Genomic DNA, 23,373 nt, shown 5'->3' with positions numbered 1-23,373 from the left:
AAAAGAACGTTCCTAGAGGTCTTTACTTCCAAATTGTTGTTATAGTTAGGGATTCAAATTGAAAGCATAAGATGCCTAAATGTCTCAGTGAAGTAAATTTCCTCAAAGGTGGTAATAAAACAGTTTCAAACTTTGACCAAAGGTAACCATATTTGAAGATCTTGTATATTTGGGGCCAGTACAGCATACCTGGTCTAGAGTTGCCATGGAAGTCACCATATGTTTGTAGCAATGCAGTAAAATTTGTTAAAGGCAGCTGCAGGAGTCCAGTTTACCCCTGTGCGGAAGGTCATTCATCTTTTGGGGTTTTCTCTCCCTTACCTTTCGCTCGGATTGGTACTCCCACTGCCTCATTTTGGCAAAATGGTTACACACTCAAACACCCCAACACACAAAGGCCTTAATCTTAACAGGGAGTCCCTGATCTTACCCATATCTTATCACCCCTTACTACAGAAACAGATCCCATGATATGAAGCCTCAACTAACTGAAAAGAGAAGAAATGTAAATATCTTCAGCTGAACTAATGTGAGAAGTTCTCGGATGACCTCCTCATTCATTTCCTAGCGCAAGTCGTTCTATCAATTTTGTTGTTTTCTTGCTCATTAAAACAATTGAATACATGACGCGCCTATTTCTTTGGCTACCGTAAATTAGACCAATCCAAACTGTGCTGGGGCCATTTATCCCTATTAGTTTGCTTTTTTTTCATGTGGATTGCCAGCAACAAAACTAAAAAATTGTGTACCCTTAGTTTAGTACTATTTATCTATCAAAAAGTTACCTTTTAATGGATTAGAGTAATTTATCACAAAGTAGCGATGCGAATATTTCAAGTGCAGCAGATCCCTTGGTCTGAAGCTGTCGTACTACGTGCCAGCGAAAATCAGGAGTAACGAATTGAAAATATAGTTGTGTGCACTGGTTTGTTGCGTGTCAAGTTAAGGTGTTGAAGGTGTGTCAAGTTACCAATTACCAGGGTTATAAAGTCGTGTGAGAGGGCCTTGGCCCTGAACAAGACTGTAAACCTAAATAATAAATAAATAAATAATACGAATAAACAGTGTCACACATTAACAGGTGTGCATATGCATCCAGACGAAGAGTTTCCTCTCTGAAGAATTGTTTGTTACAGATGGCTGGCAAACCTAGCTGCGCATTTTACCCAAGTAACCATAGAATAAAATAAATGATGTCACGCAAACAACAAGTTTTACTGCAATTTTGGTCCAATTATATTTCATGATTCTCTCATTAGACAATTAATTTAAATTCTTACCAATGTGCTGTTGGTGCCAAATGGAAATTCTTTTCATGGCACTAAATCTATCCACATATGTCCTGGTGGGTATTGAACGGGTCCAATTAAAGCAAAATAATAAGTATGTGTCAGTTGGGTGCATGCAAGTTTGTAGACAGGTCATTGAACCTTGTCAAGCCGATTATGTCTTAAGATGTGGCTTCCTTATATATGGGATACTACAGTGACAGATTATCCCAAGTTCCAGTAATTGTTCTTTCATTTTGTGAGGATATTTCCACAGTTTGGCAGTACTTTACATAAAGTACAGTACATTCTCCACTTATAAGATCAACATGTACACTGTTATCTGGTGAAACATCAATATGCACATACATGTATGCAGTTTTGCGGAGCAATCTACGGGTACGTTTCCATGCTAAGCACGGGAGTGTCATTACCAATTCAACAATGCACATACCAACTGAAAGATGTGTTAAATTGTAAAACGCTTTAAATGACTATACCCGCTGCAACTTTCTTCACTTTCAGGAACAACAGCCATCTTGTCCAGGTATGTGTTTGCTTATAAAGTGGATATTTCCGTGGTAGACAAAGGGACACTAGCAAGATATAAAAACTTGGTGAAACCCCAATATTCCTCCCTGTTTCTATCATTATAGTAAAGTTACATATTTCTATTTCCACAGTGGATCACAGTCAGAGATCCACAATGTCATCTTTCCAGAAGTTCTTGAAAAACTGAACATTCATCATACATTTATCTTTTATTCATAATGATCCGGATCAGATCCCCTGATGTTATCAGATGATCATCTCTCCATGGGGTAAACTTATGCATTGATCTGGAAGCATTACACTTGAGTTGTACTCTGATCCTCCCTTGCTATTCACCAGATGTTGGTAAAAAAATCATACGCAGCTGCTGATCGCAAAGTACGTATACTTAAAATTTTTCGTTGTCATGGTTGCTTAGCCTTAGACTATGCACTGCCCACACGCACGCAATCCACATAGGATTTAGCACATGCATGATACAGGACTGGAATTTCACGTGAGAATGCCAGTGACTTATTGAGGTCACAGGATATCTCCGGTCACTGTTGATGTGAGAGTGTTCACATTGCAAATTGATCTCGACATCTGGATCAGATCCTAGTCTCTGCCATCATCAAAATAGGAGGATCAGATCCGGATTTGAACTGCATTTAGGCTACAACAGTGCTCTGATCAGGATCTAGTGTGAAAGCACCTAATAGAACTGGCAAAATGCAAAAGAACATCTTTATGGAATGATGTATTTCCAGTGAGGGCATTTGTGCATTCCCACACAAAAACTGATTAAAAAAGAATAAGCTATGTTGCCTTCATTTGATGACTGTTTCTGTCATGTCATAAGCATGTCTTAAATTTTACTTTGTGTAATGTTTCATCACTTAATTTTGAAGGTTAGAGAAATGTGCCACCGTCCAATATCCAACATAGTGGGACCTGAGAATAGGTTCAAAATCAAGTGCTGTCTCCCTAGTGGTGATATCCTTCAAAGAAAATTCACAAAAGAGGATTCTGTGTCCGTAAGTAAATGTATCAGTAATTGCAATATGAGGTATTTCAAATAATACATCACTCCAAGAACATTGCATCTAAGTGTCAAAAGATATGGCAAGATTTTATATATACGTCAATAAAGAGCAGATGGCATGAGTGATCAATTGCAGGGTGTAATTACCACATATATGCCTTATATACTCTTTTGTTAAAATGTTTTTCTTTATTCAGGACTTAGTCAACTGGATTGGATCATCAAACGATGCTACAGAAGACTTCACCATCAATATAATGAGGGGATATCAAATACGGATAGCAAATTTGCATCCAACAACCTACTAGACATTGGACTTGAGGCATGATGCCTAGTAGATGTGTCATGGGTAAGTTTTAATTGCAAGCAACTTCGGTGATATCTCAATTTTTGTTATAGCTAATGATGTCATTCAGAACAACAACATGTGAATGAAAGTGAAGTTGCATACTGAAAGAAGGCATATTTATAAACTTGTTAAAATTATGAAGTTACTGCAAAATATCAAATTTCAGTGAGTACCATCATTGTTGCAGTCTTCCACTATGTGACAATTTGCAATTAAGTAATATTAAAGTGACATATTTTATCCAGCATGCATGTTGTCTTTTCCTTTTGATACTACTGTATCTTGGCATTCATTACACTGTATGGCTGAGGTAAACCACCCCCACTCACAAATTAGTATAGTGCACTGTCATTCATTGCACTATAAGGACACTGTGACCTGTTAATGGATTCATCCTTTATGGGTGTCACCAGGGGCCGTGATATGTTTAAAAAAATATGGGGGGGGGGGACATTTGCTTGGATGCAGGCACGTAGCAAATTTCTTCCGCAAAATTGTTCGCGTACTTCGTGATATTAGATACGTGTATATATAATATTAGATACATGTATATAAAATAATAATAATAATAATAATAATAATTGATTTTGTAAAGCGTAAAATTCACAAAAGTGCTCTAAAACGCTATGTAACAGCAAATAAAGAAATATAAAAATATGACACAAAATATGTAGTAAAAATGCAGAATTAAATACAATATGGTATGGGTATGAAAAATAAAAAGCATGCACGTTTGAGTATTGCACATGAAAGAAATTTAAATACACAGTTTAAATATTGCAGTAATTGTGTCTAAAAAGGAAGGTTTTCAGCTTTGATTTGAAGGTCGTAAGATTAGAAACGGTTCTGAGTTCAGCTGGCAGCTCATTCCAGAGGCGTGGCCCAGCCACGCAAAAAGCTCTGTTCCCATAGCTGTTTGTCTTGGTGATGGAACCTCCAGATGACTCTGACCAGCAGACTGTAGGGCTCTTGTTGGCTGATAAGGACGGATCAGATCTTGCAGGTATGGAGGTGCCATGTTGTTCTGGCACTTGAACACAAGAAGAAGGACTTTGAACCTAATCCGCTGAGATACTGGCAGCCAATGAAGTTCATGCAATATTGGGGTAATATGACTAGATGTTGTTGTTAGTGTAACGATCCTTGCTGCTATGTTTTGGAGCCTTTGCAGTTGTTTTATTTGTTTAACTGGTGGTCCACAGAAAAGTGCATTGCAGTAATCCAGTTTAGATGTTATGAAAGCATGGATTAACTGCTCTGTGGCTTCTCTGGTGAGGTATTTTCGTATTCTTCCGATGTTGTAGAGATGGTACTGAGCAGACCGACACACAGATGTTATATGGTCTTCCATAGAGGCATGTTTGTCCATTATGACACCGATGCTCTTTGCCACATCACTAGGCTCCACCTGATGGTCACCAATAATGATGCTTGGACACTCTATCTTTCTGGCCAGATGCTTTGATGATATTAGAAGCACCTCAGTCTTTGAGTCATTAATTTTCAGGCATTTGTGTTACATCCATTGCCAAACTGAGGTTATGCACTTCTCTAGACGGGATTGGGATTGGGATGGAACATAAGATAGAGACTCGAGTCGTCTGCATAGAAGTGATAGTCCATGTCCTGCGAGCGAAGGAGCTGACCCAGTGAAGACGTGTATACCGTGAAGAGCACAGGCCCCAGGACCGAACCCTGGGGCACGCCACATTCTAACGTCTGAGGGTCAGAAGAATCCTTTCCCAGGCACACAATCTGTTGGCGATCACTGAGGTATGATGTCATCCACTTTAAGGCGCTACTTTTAACACCAAGGTCACTGAGTGTACTAAGAAGCTGGAGGTGGTCGACCGTATCAAAAGCGGCCGAAAGGTCTAACAGAACCATCAGGCACGCTTTCTGACCTCCAAGAGCTACCATCACATCATTCTGAATGCGCACAAGGGCAGTCTCGGTGCTGTGGTGTTTCCTGTAGGCAGATTGATGAGTCTCCTGTAGACCATTGTGTTCAAGATAGGATGTGAGACGGGATGACACAACTTTTTCTAGAATCTTTGAAACAAATGGAAGGTTGACACTGGCCTATAATTTGAGAGAACGGTAGGATCCAGCGAGGGGTTCTTGATGAGTGGCGTCACATGGGCGAGCTTGAAAGCAGATGGTACATCGCCAGTTATGAGGGAGTTGTTCACAATAGTGCTGATAACTGGCAAGAGAGGTGTCACACACTGCTTAAGGAGATTTGTAGGCAGCGGATCAAGGCCACAGCTCTTAGACGGGGAGGACATTATGATCCGCTTCAGTTCATCCTCTGTAGCTGGCTCCCACATATCTAGTGCACAAGATGGCGGTTTCTGCACTGTCAATGAGAAGGATTTTGGCTTCCCTTCACTGACTATACTGGCTCTAATTCTGGTGATCTTGTCAATGAAAAATGTGCTAAACTCATGCACAAGGTCCTTAGAATCCTTGTCAGGGGGTAATGTTGGTGTTGCCTTTTCCTACCCAGGAGATTGCTAACAACAGAAAAGAGCTTCTTGGAGTCACCGCTATTTTCAGAGATGATGTTGTGGAATTGACTTGACTTTGCTTCTGCTATCATGATGTTAACTTTTCGCTTAGCTTCGATGAACATATCTCTGTGCACAGTAAGCCTGGTCTTTCGCCACAGCCGCTCACACTGCCTCCGCTGCTGCTTGGCCCCTCTTATCAGAGCCGTATACCAGTCTGGCTGTGAACGCGCCGGGACGCGTCTGGTCTTCTTTGGGGCATGACTGTCCACGATGGAAGATAGGACAGAGTTATACAGACTGATGGCATTGTCTGCTGGAGTGTCACTAGAAATTGAAGCAAGAGATGAGGCACTAATATCACAGATGAAGCTGTCAGGCTGGATGGCCTTTGTCCTTCTGTAGGTAATTACCTGTGTTTTAGGCATAAGGCAGTGTAGGGGTAGCACACAGAACACAGGGTAAGGATCAGAGAGACATTTATCCTCAACAGCAACACGTGGCACAATGTTATCCTGGTTCCTGGTCAGTACCAAATCCAGCGTATGCCCACCACGATGCGTAGCCCCAGTCACATGTTGAGTCATTCCAAGTGACTCCACTAAAGAAATGAACTCCGCTCCCTCCTTATCTGCTGGCTTGTCAATGTGTAGATTAAAGTCTCCAAGGACAAGGAGAATACCGGTGGATATGACGAGAAGTTCAAAATAAGCAGTTATTTCCTCCATAAAAGTTCTAAAGTTGTTACCATTTTTCTTTGATTGTGGTGGCCTGTAGATGGTCACTAGGTGCACAGGAGGAGTAGTCTGCATCACACATTCCAGGCACTCAAATGATTGGTAACTATTAGATGTATTGGGTACCAATAAGATAAGAGTCTCTGTGCATGACAGCAATGCCCCCTCCTCTACCTTTCCTGGGGATATGCTTCACATGATAACCTGGTGGCTTTAGCTCTGCCAGAATGACCTCATCTCGCTCATCACCTTTAAGCCATGTCTCAGTAATAACACATGCATCCAAAGCATTGTCCATGGTGAAATCACAAAATTCTGTAGCTTTGTTGCACATGGAGCAAGGGTTAATCAGGCAGAGTTTCAATGGCATAGAGTTAGTAGAGAAGGAACCAATCAGCTGATCTGTGTTGTTGTTGTTGTTTTTGTCCGGCCCTGGATGACCTTGACCCCTGACCAGGCTGATCAGGTTATCATAGTTGGCTGAGCGTTGTTTAATCACTTGTGTGGCCAGTGTGTTTGTCAGTCTCACAGGTATTCTTCTCCTTTTAATCCCCTTTGTGGCCCGGCTGGTTGGCTTAACAGCACTTATTCCATTTCTTTTTAGAGTGTTGTAGACTTGGAGCGGTAGCCGGAGCAAAGGCTTGGTCAATGATCCACGGATACTAAGCAGTTTTGCACTGGTATACTTAAGCATGTTGGAAACCAGTCAACTGTGACAGAATCGAAGACGTATAACTTGAAGAAAACCACATAAATATGCACTTTCTAGTCCGTCAAATTGAAATATGATGGTATGTACAGACTCTCTGATATTTCAAAATCAACAGTCCATTCTACAAAATTGTATGATGAATAACTTCTGCCAAAAATCGATGTAAACAGGAGCTGCAAAACCATATCAATTCCTTAGCGCCATTCACTGTGCGGCACGCGAACTGAGTTCGACCGCCGCAGTTTTAGGCCTATGACTTTACCATACAGACCATTTTCCTACAGCCATAACGTGAAAAGTTTATACCGAAACAAATTAGTTCAAACGGCACTAAACAGAGAAATGTGTTGTCTCTCAAATTCTGTTATTTTCTTAACATTACAGTTCGAAATTCCATCGGACTTTGGTGATTTACGATGCAAGGTTAACATATATCGAACTCAAAATCCTCATTGATAACACACAGTAAATACTGAAGAAAATCACCATTTGATAGCCGTACTTTGTTTGCGTAACCATCCTCTTGAATATTCATTGACAAATTTAGTTCAAACGGTTTTGGAAAGGATTTTTTCTTAACTTTAAATTGATGTTAAATTCATTTTCATTGGTCACTCTCTTCAATCGGACCAAGTACAATCCAATCGAATGTCTTCTAAGAAAAATATAAGTTTCGCTTTCTTCGGTGGGCACGCCTTTACGTAATATGAGTATCCTGTACTCTGCAATAGGGTACAGCCACGCAATGCACAGTGTTCACCTACAACGTCACAGCCGAGATTCGCTTATAAAACGTCTTATCATATCGAACTTAATATTATTTTCAAGAAAATTACCGTAGAATATGCATCATTAAATGTTGAAGCAAGTAACTACCAATTTATTTATCTAATGCAATCCTAATTTTATAGAAACACTGTTTAAGATCCTCCTGATGAATGGAAAAGTCCAACCAGCTTGTCCGCACAGAGCCACAGGATTTTCGGTCAAGGTGATGAGTCATACGCGTTGGTCAGTAAGAGGGCTATTTTGAAGGATGTTTAGTGTGCAATTTAGGTAGAAAGGAATTGGATATGATATGCAACCTCACAGGGTGCTATATATATGCTACTATATATATATGTATGTATATATATATATATATATACAGTATATATATATATATATATATATATACAGTATATATATATATATATATATATATATGACTTGACTTGACTTAGACTTAGGTGCGTAGGACGCTGTGTCCCTTTGCCCTCTGGCGAGTAATCCTCCTCCAATTTGGTCTATCTGCTGCGCAACTTTCAACATATATATATATATATATATATATATATATATATATATATATATATATATATATATATATATATATATATATATATATGTTAGCCCCTGAATATAAATGTTTGTTCTTGATCAGAGAACTCTGGGTTTGGTGTGGAGACCAAACACAGAGCAAGACACATACAAATGGAAAACTCAACTGGATTGGATCAAAATAAATTATAATTACGAATAACAAACAATATACAGCTGATCTGGGCCCAGTCAAAGAATTAAATTAAACAACTTACAGTCGTGAGGTGCGCACCCAAAAGTTAAAGTAAATACACTTAATTTATAAATCTGTTCTGGTGAGTTGGCATGCTGGTGACATCAGGTCTTCCACGACATCAGATATTCCACGATAAATGATAATGAATGTCTGATCCCAACAAAATAGTATCCTTTAATTAATAGGCAATAGTGTCCCAGGCTATCCTTTAGTAAAATAATGTCAGTTATAACAAATGGTGTCCCGGAATATCCTTTATGGCAAAATAATATCCTCTAAGAAAATAATGTTCTTTATAGTAAATAATATCCTTTATAGTAAATAGTGTCCCAGACTGTCAGGTGAATATCACTCCTTCCATAAAATAATAAGGACTACAGTAAATTGAACTTTGTAAATTAAGGTTTAAAACAAACTATCCAGTATTACAACTATATTTCTTCTCATTTGCAAATGTCTTGCTCCAATACTTATGGCCAACTGCTTAACTCCCTATACCCTCACAAAACTCCTTTGTTCCTATAACATATACACACAGACCCCATTTCCTGTTAGGGCTAATTTCCAGAAAGAACAAAGATAGTTGCTTAGCAACCCAGAAGAGAGAGATCTTAATCCCCCCTTTTACTGCCACAAGACAACATACAAATATACTGTACAAATGTATAGACCTCTGTACAGTGAGCACTGCACAGTGCACTAATAAACAAGTAAAACTATGGTACAAAAGAAAACTTTATGTAAGAGCTGACCATCTTACATATATATATATAGTTATGAATGCGGGCATATGTTTACATTCGTGGGTGGTAGCTGGGGCCTATGTGTACCTTGGGCATCTGTTTACCAACTTCTTGGTAAACATAAGTCTGAGACATTACCAATTCAAATATCGTGCGTTGTGTAAACAAATTTCACTTCGAATGTAGACAACATGATGGTATTTATCAGAAATTAACTTAGAATTAATTGTATGTTCTTGCGATAAAGAGCATTTTCAGTGCAAATCTGAGCCTCACTCAACAGTGTATATAACGTTGTTTTCGCATACGGTGTATGTAGGATATATGTTAACCTCAACTTTCCGCTCAATATATGGGAAAACTAGGATATATATATCAGCGACATCCAGAATTTGTATTATAGACACATGATTGCTATTCTTGGTGAAATTTGGAATATTCTGGATGTAAAATAACGAAAATTGGCAATTTTAGACCATCGCAGTACGAGACTTGTAACAACATGGCGCCATCAACTGTTTAGACACAGCACAGAGGTATACACTGTTCGTACGTACGCGAAGTAGGCTACGACTGATCTACACATCCTGTATATCATCCAGCAACGTAAGTATCTCATTCTAGCTGTAATTTTATCGGTGAAAGACTACCGATAAGGTGCTCACTTGAAACCAAGGCTTACGCATTGCCTGAATATCCAATATACTTTATGTGAAACTTGTCGCCACTAACAGCAGTATTATTGGATGGAAATTGCATATTAGCCGGTTGTATGGCATACTGTACCTTAGGCAAGCCTAAGCTAGGTACTATAGGGTAGGAGGTATCGAGTGTGCCGAGCCGTACAAGTACCTATCTCATTCATTAGGCTACTTGTTTATATTTGAAGGTCATGAGTCGGGGGCTTTGGGGCTTCCTTGCTGTTCTAAAGAATTGTAGCCTAAATTACGTGTTACTACTACTAGTATCATGGTGGGATAATTGACGCACTTAAGCCTATAGGATTTGATCAACGATGTACTGTACATCAAGGAAAAATCCAAATCACTCAACTGTATGTGTTTTTCATATGTGTAGTTCCTCAGAAATGTAATGATCTCTAAATATTTAGGGTTCTGTGCTTATGCACTGTACAATTGAGCAGAATTTGACCTCAAAATGTCTGCCGTGTCAAGTTCTTTCATACCCCTAAATTGACACATTCGTTGATAAGCTAACTGTAGTGTAGTGTAGTGAGGCCTTAGTATACATCAATTGACTTTGTATGCAGTTTGCTATGCTCTGAGCCTCTAAGCTCAGACAGGTCAGGTCCCAGAGATAAGTGGTATCATATTAGGGTAATGTTGGTTATTTTTAGGGTGTAAGATTCCAAATGACCAAGAAACGTGCAAAACTGGGTGGAGGGTGTTAAAAGCTTAAGAAAAACCACAATTTGGTCAGCAAATAGCTGAAATGGATTCAAGCTGATGAAATATGTAATTCTGCTACACTGCAAAATGTTTAGGTGGCCTGCTGTATCGTTGCTAGTAATATTTGAAGGTGTGTCAATTACGAGGGTGCGTCAATCATGAAGCCTTTACTATACTACAGTTAGTTACTACTGCACGTGTAATGTATTGAATGGTGATACCTAGTGCTAGGTACTGCAGTACTGGTAGTCCTACAACTTACAAACTACGTGTAGGCTAATCAATCGCAAATTCAACTAATTCAATGCATCCTCACTAAGAAAGTAAGTATCACATTTATCATGCTGGCAAATCAAAGCAGCTGTCAGCACTGCCATTACCACTCAACAATTTGAACAATAAAGTACTACAGTGGTATTGGGCCATTTTCTTTGAATAAAGGACCCAAGGAGTTCTCAATCATCATATTTTTCTGATGAAATGCAATTGGTTTTTGATTTGTTAGTGCAATGTGAATTGTGTAATTTCAATTGAAATTTCTTTGATAGGGAAATATTGGAAGGTTTGGCTGTCAATAAATTTGAGCTTAGGCTGGACAATTGTTTAATCAAAATCTTCATGACTTATGGAAGTGGATTGACTTCATTTTAGTCCATATAAGATTGTATATTTAATCAACAGGGAACATAATGAGAATGCTCACGCTTCAACCTACCTTTTGGAGATAAAGCCCACCAGCCTGCTATGCTTGACTAGTCTAGAATTTTTTACTCATTTATGGCCAGACACAATTGTTCAAATAGTGCAGATTAGAGAAAGGTGTCTTTGAACTCAGTCACATCTATGTATAATACTCATAGAGTAACATAACATATCCTAGGCCTATACTGTTACTTTAGTCTTAGAAGAGTTGTGACCATCCATCTTACACCTATTTTGTATTTCAGACCTGTAGATGAAGTTATGTCCAAGATTAAGAAAAACTAGCCATTTGCAGGCAGCTATTAACTACTGCAAAGAGAAAACAGATCACACTTCATTGACATCTTGTTGGATAGATGACAAAATAGGTACAGTACATTGTTAAATTTTGTATCTTTTCCAGTTAAACTTAGTACAAAGCATTTTGTCAGAGTTTGTATGTAACTTAAAGTGTGCTTGCTGCATTCCAAGTTCCAACATTCAACATGCCAACTCTACAAGAGATAATGCTCAAGTCAAGCTAGACATGATCTGAACCTCTCAGAATCAATCAGTTTAACAACATTTATTTTTCCATCGTCTTTGCAAACTGAACTGTACCAGAAGAACACATACTAGTGAAAAACATAAGAAGAATGATGTATATATTTCCAGGCTAATTTGAAGTCAGAGCTTTTTTTTTTAACTTCTACAGTCTACAGCTAGAATGTAATCTCATAAGCTTTTAAAGTGATAGCATGCTTAATATGGGGCCAGTAAGTACAGATCTTTAAGATACAATTAGTTGATTTGTTGCAGTTTCTGTGATCATGGGAGATGTATACGTCTCACATCTCAATTGCTACACATACCAATTTTCTTGCAAAATTTTAAGATTTTGTGTCATGTTATTATACAGAAAAGGTCTTGATCCGGCTGCAATAGTCTCTTTAAAGCTTTGATATGAGATTGATATAAACTAGTGTTTGCACAAGTAACCCAAGTACCCGCCCAACTGATTGCTACCTGGTTCCGAACATACTACCCGGTTCCGACGTAAAATGTAAAGTTATATTTTTGTACAAAATGTATAAGTTTGTTCAGGAAACCTATTGCCGCATTGTGTTTAATGTTTGCCACAATGCCCCCAAAAAATAAATTACAGTTACTGTAGAAATGTTGATACGACTCGAATCCATAGTCGCCATAGTCACAAGCTGCTACTGTATTTCATCAGTAAACACGTCTGATTCTTCTAGAATTGATGTATGTTACGCCTAATGTTCAGTTGTAACATAAGAACAGGCCTCGGAATATGGCCAATATTTTTGCTCAAAGTAATGATGCACAAGTTAAGTGCAAACTTCCCAAGTTGAAAAGCAACATTGGAGTAGTTTTTAGTTGTTATGATTTCTTTATGTTATGTTCTGTCTGGTAATGTTCTACAGTAATTCTAGAGAAGTTACCACAGTACCGTTAGGTACCTGAACCTCCCCCCCCCCCTTCTCCTTCATATCTCTACTTACATCAATTCTTTAAAGTGCATTGAATTTCATTTATATTAAAATCAATTGAGGAGTATTTGTTTCTCTTTAGCAGCCAGAGAATGAGGAAGAAGCTACAGACAGTGATGTCAGAGATAACTCTGTAGTACCCGTAAGTTTTTGTTGCACTTGTTTTCCATTCTGTTGTTTCGGACAAATTTGTTTATAAGTCAGGTAAGTTGCAGACATTTATGGATATGATTGCACCTGTGCACTAGCTCTTTTTACCACACAGAAAAGTGATACTCTGATAAGCCCTTTCTCTGGAGAGTTAAGACTTTGTATTTCTGTGGAGGTGTGAGTGTGTGGGGGGGGGAGGGGGGATAGCATGGGATTTGCTGGTAATCAGTTTGTTCATGGCTGAGTGCCTGAATTTCTTGCTGTCAAAAGTTCTTGCAGTCAAAAGTTGGCTGACTACTGGTTTAAGTACACTGGTTTGAAACCACAAATCTATTTCATATAAAATACACTTATATTTAGTGTTGCCCTTTATTTAAAATACTCTTTCATTATACTTCATTCAAATCTACAAAATGAAATTTCTTCCAGGCAGCGACCAATGACAGTTCCAGCCTGGAAAACATGTCCTTTTGTGGCCTTTTGAAGGTAATCCTTCTGCTTTATTGATCATCTAAGAAAGATTCATCATTAGAAATTAAGGCTGTGTAAAACAGAGCAATATAAATCATGCTCATCTAATCAATACTGTAGTTCTTTTAACAGCCTTTACTGTACATTAACTTTGACAAAGGCTTGCTTTTATTTTACAGTATTGATTGATTGTTTACTTGGTTGATTAGTTGGTTATGTTTGATTATTGAAATATCTATTTTTATTGCAACCCCATTAAAAGAAAACATTTAATAAAATGGATAAATCTAGGACTATGTCAATGTGTTAAAACTATAAGATATCTCTTTGCAATTGCAATGCAAGAAAGCAAATTGCAAAAGCATGTGTCAATTGAGCAATAGGATCTATGGTACATGACCCTAACCTGCTAGGATCACCTTAAATAAACTTAATGTTGACATTGTAATAATGTGTCAGAACTCATTCATGCTTGCTTCATATGTTATTCCATACAGATAGCAATTATCCCCTACTCATAACTTAAAGTTAAACCAGTCCATGATGAAATGTTGAAAGGAATAATATATCCTAAAGTATTCACTAGAAAGCGGACAAGTCAATACCAAATAAATTGGAAAAAGGCAAAAAGAGTACTGCATAGAATCCAATATTAAAGCACTATAGTGAGGTTGATCTGTATACATCTTATTGCCATTTATGCATTTGGGATTTTTAGTGGGTAAACTTCATGTTCATTGTGTATCTGTAAATGTTTGTTCATTCATTCAATAACTTTAAGAAATTGTGTATGCCCAGTTAGAATACTCACTCTTAAACCACATTGAGAGTTGCCTCCTCTGTTGATTGCCTAATTTTGTTACTGCAGGCAATACTGCATGTGCAGAGGTTAACATTGACCCCTTTTGACCCTGTTTGTAATGGGGAGAAACATTGGGGCTGTGAAAAATTATCCCTTGGCTTCTGTTTTGCAACAAATGGCAAGGGGATGGGGAATTTCTTGTCCTGTATTGCTCTGTACGTACATTAAGGTCAAAAATAGCAGTGCTAGACATTTCACTATTAATATAGCATACTTAATAATGTTGCCCCACTCCAAAACATCTCCCCCTTTCTCTTCAATCTCGACCCTACCCCTCCTCTAAACCTGTTAAGTAAACCCAATGCAAGATAACATTGAAAGTTTCCTCCCTTTTAGATTGCCTTATTATGTTATTGATAACTTTCAATTATGAAGAGGTAAACATAGACCCCAATTATCCATATTTGCAATGGGCCACAGGGATTTATTGTGGGCTATCAAATATTCCCCCAGCTGGCTACCATCTGGAAGCTAAGGGTAGATTTCTTGGTGGTCCTGATTTATCCCCCCCCCCCCTTATCCTCCCCTCCTTGTTTGGCTAAACTACAGGATATATCCCTACCCTACTTTTCTTCTTTTTATTATCTAACCGATTTAATTTCACGGTAGTATTCTTAGATATACTTCCCAATATACCTTTGCCTATATGATATAATGTTCACCTACTCCCAAATATCTTTGTCACATTTTTCCTTTAATCTCTACCCTCACCCATTCTCCATGCCCTCGTATGCATGAAACGATGTAAAATCAAACTGAGAGGTGCTTCCTTTATTGATTGTCTAATTTTGATAACTGCAATACTCAATGTGTATAGGTTAACATAGACCGTATTTTAAACTGTTTCCAACGGAAGGATCGGAGGGGGGGGGGGTGATCATTGGGGCTCTGAAGTGTACCCCCAGCTGGCTTCCATCTGGAAGCTGAGGATAGACTTCTTGGTGGTCCTGATTATGTTTTTAAGTCTTCCCTGTGGATGCTCTGCCTCCCCCCCCCCTTGTTTGTCCAAGCTACTGGGCATATTCCTGCCCTGTTCTTTTCTACCTAAGGGATGAACAAATGTCAGCGGTATTGTTTAAAAAACTTCTGTTATACCTTCCATCTGGAAGCTAAGGGATGACTTCTTGGCAGTCCTGATCCCCTTCCTTTTGATAAGCTACTGGGTATATCCTCTGCCCTCCTTTTTTGTTGCCTGGCTAATAAATTAATTTCAAAGGTGGTATTCCTATATACTTACTAATACCTTTGCCTATATGTACTTAAGTTATCCCAACCCAATATATTTCTCTTGATCACTCTTAATGTATAGAGGTTAAAGATGTATAGGCCCCTAACTAAATGCTATACTTGCTATATGATTTCAAACTGCACTTTTCCTGGAGGCATTACCCTCTAAACTTTTCCCATAATGCTAAATAAGCAAAGAAGATGGCTGGATGTCCCAGTGAGGTAAATTACCTTCAGGGTGGTAATATGAAGAGTATAAAATTTATGACCATATGCAATGGACCATATTTGAAAATTTTGCATATTTGGGGTCAATACAGCATACCTTTAACATAGACTCTTTTTACCCTGTTTGCAATGGGAGAATCATTCAGGGGCCGGGCTGTGAAACATTTCCGTTCTGTCTTGAAGCTAAGGATGTTGGGGGGGGGGGGGGGTTGTTGGAGTTGCCTTGACCTCCATTGCTTTGGCTATCCTGTACTTTGAGGTTAAAGGTAGCAATAGTAGTATTTCATTTATGTACTATTTTAACCCACGTTAAAGAACCCTCCCACTTTCTGTTCAATTCCTACATTTACCATCATCTACTCCTGGTATGTATTGAACCAATGCCAAATCACATTGAGAGATAACTCCCTTATTGATTTTGTAATTTTGTTACTTTCACACAAAATATTGTATACCTTGAAACTTTTGCTATAACCTGTATAGGTTTAGTATACACCCCATTGAAGGGTAGGGGGAATGGTGATGGCAAATGGGCTGTAAATTTGTATCTCTCTGCTTCCACTTCAGCTGAAGGGATGTACATACCACATAGTATATGTCCCACCTATTTTCTCTTGCTATAAGAATTTGACTCTCCTGTACAAAAAAATGCAATGACTCTCTGTAGAGTAAGCAATTACCCTGACATGTCACACAATTGAATAGAAGCATGCTGATAACAGCTAATCATATATGGTGTAAAATAGTTTTTGAACAATCTACCATTTGATTTTAAAATGTTGTATATAGGACTTTTGACATCATATACTATTTTAATTGTACATGATTTCATCTCATTCAGCTAGTTATGTTCAATCTTCCTGATCTTCCAAAATTATGATGTGTTGGATATTTGTTTTGCAGAAACACACACAAACTGACTGCAACAACAAGACAGATGGAAAATATTCAGTCTCTGAATCAGATGAGGATGGTGAGTTTGACTGTTTCTCCACAGGATTGTCCTTAGCCGGCTAACTAAATGTAGTACCTTTTAAATTTCCAGCTAACTGCACTCTGCTTGCTTTTATGTCATCTTTATGTTACTGTACAATAAACCACATATAAAAAGTGAGGTATATGACTAGAACAGAACAACTGTTGAAGATATAATGAAGATATAATGGTAATAAACTGGAAACAACAATTAAGGCTATTTAGGGACCATTTTCATCTAAAGGCTAGTTGAAATTCAAGGCCAAAGTCTGAAAACCTCAAGTAGCAGTGGGTACATTGTTTAGATATTAACTCTTTATCTTTAGACATTGATCAATTTATAAAGAAGAATTCCACTCAAAAACTTGCCTGAATTTATCCTTTCATATACAAATTTAGTCAGACTATAATCAAGCATTCACATTTAAGCATGTCCGATATGAGGAGAAGAAAGAGCATGGGGAAATTCACCCTCATCACAGTAAGCTGGTCAACCATTAATACTCATTTACATAATGACAAGAAGACACAATCTGTAGGCATACATGACACTTAAAGAGGGGGTGAAATGGACAGATTTATGAATCATCATTTTATATACACTCGTAGCTTTCCAATGATACACAATTTGTGTCAAACAAAGCTTGCATCCTCCAGGAATAAACAATCAAAAATTCTCGGGCAATAAAATCTTTCCCAAAAATTGTTGTATATATGGTCGAGGAACCCAGCTCACTTCCGAGACGCTTTTTTTACATTCTTAAACTTCTGAGTACACACAACATTACACTGTTGCAGTGCTCTATAGTAATTGAGATTAGGTGACTGGCGTTGTGTTATGATTTTAACGTAACAATTGGATGATACAACTTACACAGGCTAGCCTGTTATAGAACGTCTATTAGTTAGGTCTAGACCCATGTTACTACTACTAGTACTATAGGGTTGCACTTGCACTGTACGTAACACAATTTCTAGAAGATTTGCTACTATGTTAAGTAGCAGGATCATCGACATTCGAGTAAATTTAACTCATATTATAATAATATATATTATAATATATAATAATAAATAAATATATATAATAAATATAAATAAATATAATTATAATATATTATAATAATAATGGTGGTTTTGTTTATGCTCAACCGTCCAATTTCGGTTCAGGATAGTCCAACCATTCTGCTCGGGGACTTCCATCGGCAGCAACGCGTCTCGGCCATCGGGAACGTATTACAATTCTTCTGCAAGGGGCTCAATTGATAGGATAAAACACGAATATCTTCATCACCCTCGAAAACTATTTCCTCTTCTTCTTCCTCAAGAAAATAATTGTTGTCAAAGCTTTTGAATGTTCTGAGAGGTAAAGGCCCATTTCCTCGGAATCAGAAGATTCGGGAGATGACTTTTCCAGTTGATGAGGAGAGTGTGTTGTAGTTACCTGTACGTAGTAAACTGAATGACGCCGTAACAGTAAATATCGGGCAGTCGGCTTTGGCTGAAATGGTCCCTTTACTGACGTCATATGAACTGCAGGTTTTTTTCACAAGTGTCTGCTCGGGAGTTCTCTACGGAATACTTCGACAGCGAATTTCTGGCTTTGGCAGCTGCATTTATGGGAAGTAGTGAATGCATGGTGTTGAAGTAATGTAGATAAATATTTCTAAGACATGAAAATCCACCATTTCATCCACTCTTTAACTTCCAAGTTATGTCTCATACAAGAGTTGAATTTGATTAAACTCATGTGTTTTTGCACCATATTGACTGAAAAAAGCTTGCTTTGCTTTTGGAAATGTCAAGAAGTAAAACCATAGTCAACCAGGAAGCTCATAGCCCATAGTTTTTATGTCTATGTTACTTCAGATTTAAGGCAATGAAGACTCGCCCCAAACCGCGTGCGGACATCTGCAAAACTTAACTTTCTGTTGGTTGCAAGTGAAGTTTTGTTCGTGTCGCTTCAAAATGCCGACAGTAATGAAACGTGATACCGTGTTATCTTTAGCTGGACCTGAGATGTCCATTGCTGTATCGTGTATACACTGTGCCATGGGTATTGACCTCAGCTGTATGTACTGACTGTACACTAGTGTCTTATTACCGACGGTAGCAAGCTGTGTGTGTATTTTCTGGCATCGATGGTGGTGTCTAACACTTCTGTTACACCTCATTCGAAACTAGGTCAGATTAACGGCATTAGATGTTCTTTTTGCGCGAGTCTTCACACCCTTTAATTGCCGTCATAGTTTGTTTTGGGTCAGCCAGAATGAAAGTTTGAAACAGTTAAGTGTAGTAAAACAGAAATGAAGTATTTTGTTTTTCCTTTAAAATGTAGAAGCCTGTGTTATTCATTCTCTTCATCGTTATGTACCGTTGCTACACAACATTGCTAATCTGTCACTCACATGTAATATTGGTTTATTGCAATGTGAAATCAAGTGGTGAAACACACAGAATGGACAAGAGTGGACTAACTACACTGTAAGACAAGACTGGACTAACTACACTGTAAAACTCCTTGTCCCTTAAATCATTCTGAACCACAATATGGCTATGTTGATGAATAATCCAACCAGAGTTCATAAGTAATTTAGGCTGTTATCATATATATATCATATACCACAGGAAAATTTACACCAGAACCTGATGAAAGAAGCATGGAACTGGGAACACTTCGTGAAAGTTGTGAAAGTGTTTTCATCTGAATTTATTGAAATCTATATTTCTTTTTAATTAAAGAAGACATCAATGTCGATATCAGTAATGATTGGCTCTGTGTACAGTGAATGTAATTGGACAGTTTGTGGTGATGGTGGGTGTTACCAATGCATTTGCAACCATGGTTTAAGTGCAATTTGTCATTTCTTTTACTTCTTATTTACAGCTCATAAACCGCTTCAGCAAAGGCAAGGATGTCCACAGAGATTGTCACAGTGCCCATTCTGTTCAAAGACCTTGGCTGGATCTCAGCTTTCTCGACAAAAAGAAATCAAGAACCATTTCAATTAAGAATTTTGACAAAAGGTGACCATATTTGACTACATAGCATATTTGGAGCCAATAGAGCATACCTTTGATACACTGTTCATTTCTATCACTTTACCTCCATTGATTCATTAATGTGAAATTTAATTTCTTATCAGTACAACTTTCATGTTTAATAAAAGCAAAATTGACAGTCTACTGTAAATGTGATGCCCATTTGGATGAATCTCAAATAATAGTTAAAGTAAATTTCACATGGCTTTACTCAGCTTAGTTTTTCATCAATATATCATCATGATACATTGTTGTTACACGATGCACATTACAAACATTGTACCATGGGTGATTCATTAAAATGTGTATATCTGATCATCAGCACAATCTTCCTTCTTGCAGAGCATAAATCCTTTCTACTTTAGCTGTTCTCTTGTTGTTATGTGACTGTTCATTGCCAATTTTCTAAATTATTTATCAAAGTTTACTTATTTTTCAACACACAATATTCACACCACACATTTTTCTTAGAGAGTTTTGTTTATTTTCCCTTCTTAATAGTGGAATCAATGTGCCACATTGGAATAAGAAAAGAGACTTTAAAAAGAAATAAAAAAGAAAAAAAGGTTTAGCAAGTTCAACACCAATTGACTGTTATTAGTCACAACAAGTTCAACAAGATACTTTACAAGTTTATACAATAGAAAGCAGTAGTGGCTCCTGCTGTATTTATCATTTAAGTCACAACTGGTTGAAACAAGTTTCATTGGAATTTGCTGTATTAACAGGGAGAAACCAAATCTGTCAATTCGATAAAACCAATAATAATTGATACCCTATTGTATGACACTTAGTTTGGCTCTTGTTTGTTAATCATAAGTGTCTGCATGTGTTATGTTGAGACTCTTGTCACTGAAGCTAATTATCACCAGTATAACTGTCTTCATTCTATAAATTGAATTATTATATTATATTGAATTGTATTGAATTATTGTAATGAAATGACCTAATCTTAATCTTCATTTTTCATTGGATCATTTTGATCTCTGGAGTTGTTTTTGCATTGTTGACTTCAATTATTCAACAAGGATTTTCCTAAAAATATATGACATTTGCATTCAGTGTTGTAGCCATAACTGACATAATTTTGCATGAAAAAATCACCTAATATACTGTCACACATTGAAATTAATTATCTCATGCATTCTGTGTTGTATTTTTGACCTCCTATGTATAAAATAACCAAGCATAGTGTCAAGCATTGGAATTCTTCATTTCATTCATTTTGTGCTGTAGCCACCATGTACTTCACTTAATGTTAAAGAAATAGCATACTGGTGCATTCTTCATTTCATACATATGTATTGCAGCTATCTTTGATCACCTTCGCATGAAAAGAAATCACCAAACCTACTGTGAAAGTCAATATTGAGAATGACTTAAAATATGATATAGATAGTCCCACCATTCAGATGTAATTTTTTTTATTTAAATGCACACTGAAAGTGCCTTTATACTTGGTATGTTAAGGATCATGTATGCACTTTTAACAGTAGAGTTAACAATTGAAATGGAAATAACTGGCTGAAAAATTACGCTTTAAGCATTGTTGTCTAATCATTCCAAGTAGCTGGAGTACTACTCAGTCTAGCACACATACCCCACTTGGACTTCTATGGCCTGCACTGACAATCCCATGTTCAAAGACATTCACAATTTATGAAGGACAAAAGGCATTGTAGTCAAGCCTAAGTGGTCTTGTGGAGCCAGATTCGCTGATAAAACATTTTACCCTTAGGTTTGAAGGTTAAAGAAAGCAGCATGAAAGCTTGAAAATAAAAGATAAAATAAAAAAAAATTATATAAAAGACAGAAGGAAACAACTTAGGCTCATATTCCGCTATTTTGTAGTACCGGTACTATAAGATTTCAAGGCCAGAATTCTGCCTAAATTAAGCATTTCATAGTGATCGAATCCTCTGTTTCAGGTATTGTTCAAAGTGAACTGTCACAAATTGGTATTGTCCTATATGCATAATAGACCCATTCATTAATGGTTCATCCACCTGTCCTACTTTTGAATATATTTGTTAACTCACAATTGAAATAGTATGTAACATCTTGCCAGTCCAAACGCTTTGCATAAGTTTAATCCTCTTGGGATTACATAACACAAGTAATACCCTTTGTGTAGGTTAATAAATGTGACAATTAAAAAAGCATGAAGTTTGTCTTCATTTGTGTTTGTGCTTTTGTAATCTTTTGTAGATTATTTAGGCAACCAGATGGAACAAGATGGAAAATGTAGTAATTCACTTTGCAGTACATTTCCCCATCCTTGTCTTTTTTCTACATTTAGACTGGAGAGGAATGTGTTTCTTCAAAGTTTCAAACACTCATTTGGAACAATTAATTTCAGCTTCATTGTTTGTTTTCCATGATTGAACCCTATACTATAGGAGAGGGGTGTCCAATTTACTTTCCAATTTACCTTGGCTATGTACCTAATGAGGTGTTATGTATCATCCTCCCTTTTCAGTGGCTGACCTGTCCATTCAGGTCAAGGTAGTAGCAGTCCTGGATATTTCACTTATACCATTTATAAACTAAATGAACCTACTCCAAAACATCTTCCTCTTTCTCTTAATCGCTGCCCTTACACATCCTTCACCCCTGGTATGCAGTGAATCAATGTATCTGTCTTGCAAAAAGCGGAGGTACAAAGCCTGCCCACTCATTAACAGTGTTGGATATTTCATTTACTTATGTTACCCAACTCCAAAACACCATCCCCTGTTTCTTCAATCTGTACCCTTACCCTTACCCATTCTCCATCTCGTGCTATGCAGACCCAATGCAAACTCAAATTGAGAGCTACCTCCCGTATTAATTGCATAGTTTTGTTACTGTAATTCACAACTGAAATAGACCCTGAAAATTTTGATGCAATATCTGATGACAATAAATATACTGGTTAACATACACCCCACTTTTTGGACAGTGAAGCCTTTCCTGTTGTTTTAATGCAACTAGGCGGAGGGGGTTTTGGCTCTACTTTGTTTCTATGACCTGTACATTGTCATAAAAGTAAGTATTCCTAAAGCATTAACTAACAAGTTTGCCTATATATAATGTTTCACCACTCAAAATCATTTTCCACTTTGTGTCCACCCCCGCCCCCTACATCCCCGGCATGCACTGAAGCAATCCAAAATGACATTGGGAGCTGCCTCCTTTATTGATTGCATAATGTTGTTTCTTTCACACCAGATATAGACTTTCAAAACGCAAGTGCTAAATCTGATAACACTAAATATATGTGGAGATTAATATACACCCCTTTTTTGGTGGGGGGGGGGCTGTGAATCATTTCCATTTGTCTTTTATGCAACTGAGGGGAAGTGGGTGTCCTGCCTTTCCTTTC

At 37.6% G+C, this 23,373-nt stretch overlaps 1 long non-coding RNA gene across 8 annotated transcripts; it reads left to right on the top strand.

Moving 5' to 3' along the window:
• The first annotated feature begins 9,303 nt into the window (after positions 1–9,303).
• Positions 9,304–22,335, top strand: LOC139960346 (uncharacterized). 8 transcript variants are annotated; one of them, XR_011790485.1, is made up of 7 exons: positions 9,304–10,059; positions 11,810–11,932; positions 12,463–12,606; positions 13,140–13,199; positions 13,637–13,693; positions 16,899–16,968; positions 19,855–22,335. It is a non-coding gene; the product is annotated as an uncharacterized lncRNA (long non-coding RNA). The 8 variants fall into 8 exon arrangements; XR_011790482.1 differs by lacking the exon at positions 12,463–12,606 and having other exon boundaries at positions 9,890–10,059; XR_011790481.1 differs by lacking the exon at positions 12,463–12,606 and having other exon boundaries at positions 9,902–10,059; positions 13,143–13,199.
• Positions 22,336–23,373: the final 1,038 nt, after the last annotated feature.

The sequence above is a fragment of the Apostichopus japonicus genome, chromosome 19, assembly GCF_037975245.1.
Source record: "Apostichopus japonicus isolate 1M-3 chromosome 19, ASM3797524v1, whole genome shotgun sequence".
Classification (NCBI taxonomy): Eukaryota; Metazoa; Echinodermata; class Holothuroidea; order Aspidochirotida; family Stichopodidae; genus Apostichopus; species Apostichopus japonicus.
This window is presented reverse-complemented; position numbering and strand designations above follow the sequence as displayed.